This window comes from Mus pahari, chromosome 10, assembly GCF_900095145.1.
Source record: "Mus pahari chromosome 10, PAHARI_EIJ_v1.1, whole genome shotgun sequence".
Taxonomy (NCBI): domain Eukaryota; kingdom Metazoa; phylum Chordata; class Mammalia; order Rodentia; family Muridae; genus Mus; species Mus pahari.
In genome coordinates this window covers 102,249,877-102,251,722 of record NC_034599.1, presented here as the reverse complement: position 1 = coordinate 102,251,722, position 1,846 = coordinate 102,249,877, and the positions used below count along the sequence as shown (strand labels likewise).

Below are 1,846 nucleotides of genomic sequence, written 5' to 3'. Positions count from 1 at the left end.
ACACACACACACACACACACACACACAAGGATTAGAGTCACACTCCTATAATCCAACACAGGAAAAAGACTTAAGAAGCTCTCTCTGAATTCAAGACCAGTGTGGTCTACATAGTGAATTCCTAGCCCTCAAAACCAAACGCAAACCAAGCAAAGCACGTCTGCATGCTCAGCGGTGCCCTTTCCTGAGTACCTCCATTTTCAATTCAAGTCAACTCTGCTTCGTACTGGCTTGTCTTGAGATTCTTTTCTGTGTCAAAACCAAGGATCTGGTTCTACCTGAGTTGAGTTACCGAATAGATTAACGGAGCTTTTTAAACAGCTGCGATGACAATGTGGAGTTGGACCTTTGCTGCACTGGGTTGACATAAGCCTAATGCAGTGGAAGGAAGAATTGTAGAATCTTCAAGCTGGCAATAGGCTAAATAAATAAATAAATAAATAAATAAAAATTAGACAAGGAAAATATTGAACTAACCAGATGAAATTGTGAATATTCAACTATTTTGTAATTCTACAAAAATTGGCAGTTTCACACAAGGAATCGAATGAAAAGATAAAACCATGAAGTAAAACACAGCAAATGAAGAGTGAATATGAAATGACTGGAGCTAAACATACCTGTCAGAAGCCAGGCATGGTGGCACTCCTTTAATCCCAGCCCTTGGAGACAGAAGCAGGTGAATCTGTGAATTTGAGGGTAGCCACCCGGTAGCTAGGGATAGAGACCATGCCTCAAAACAACCACAATGAAAATAAAAGAGAGAAGAAAAAAAAAAAAGGATTGAGGATTGTAGTGAGAATTCTGATATTTTAGTTTCTTTTTCTTTTTCTTTTTTGTGCCAATTTAAAAAAATATGGGACGCTTCATGAATTTGTGTGTCATCCTTGCACAGGAGCCATGATAATCTCTGTATTGTTCCAGTTTTAGTATATGTGCTGCTAAAGCGAGCACTAGTATCTTTTAAAACTCAGAAAATAAGAATATGTTTTTGTTTTAATCCCAGGTGTGGACCATCCACAGCAGCTGACTATGATTTGCCTCACGCTCTAGCAGAGGCATGGTTTTGCCAGCTGCAGATAGTTCCTGCAATTGTGTGATGTTTGGAGTTCTAGGAACTTTTCACAGGGTATATAAATGGATATCTTTTTCAAGAGGCCAGCAAAAAGTTTATTGTGGCTGCCACCACTGGAATATCCCCTGCTTTGCTCCCAGAGGGGATTTTCTGTTTTGTTTTCTTATTCGTATACTGTATTTAAAAAAAAGTTTGAAAGCCTGACTGAGCAGTTGGAAATAGAGGTGTCTGGGGTGGGGACCTGAGGAATGGATGAAATGGGCAAACAAAACTGGTTAATCTGTGCTCTCATTTCTGAAAGGATGGCTGAGTTGGCTGTCCAACTGGAGAGATGTCAGGTGGAGGTGGAAGCAGTTGGGAATTGAGACGCACTGGAGGAGAGAACCCAAAGGCTCAGGCCTGGTGACTGAGCAAGAGATTGGGATTTTCCAGCAGGAAGAAAGAGGGAAAGAAACTGTGCCTAAGAGTGGTCAGGTCAGAGAAAAGCTGGAAAGGCAGGAGGACAATCTAATGAAACAGCCTGTTTCCAGAGAAAAGGTCAATCTTGTCAACCAAATCACCAGAGTGAGAGGAGGGGTGACCTGGGGTTACAAGATCACCATCAGCTTTTCTAGTCACTGTACAACATATACCTGCTAACAGGATGGACAAGATAGAACAGAGTCCTGTAGAAATGATAGACCTAAGGTCTTTTCAGGAGGCCATGATTGGAAGAAGCTCTCGCTCTTTCGCCTTCTTGCCGTGTGGGACTCAGCAACTGCTAGATCCTTG

The 1,846-nt window shown here is 41.8% G+C and overlaps 1 non-coding gene across 1 annotated transcript; it reads right to left on the bottom strand.

Annotated features, from left to right (window-relative positions):
• Window positions 1-850: 850 nt before the first annotated feature.
• Window positions 851-954, bottom strand: LOC115064987. The gene has a single exon (XR_003844788.1). It is a non-coding gene; the product is annotated as a U6 spliceosomal RNA (small nuclear RNA).
• Window positions 955-1,846: the final 892 nt, after the last annotated feature.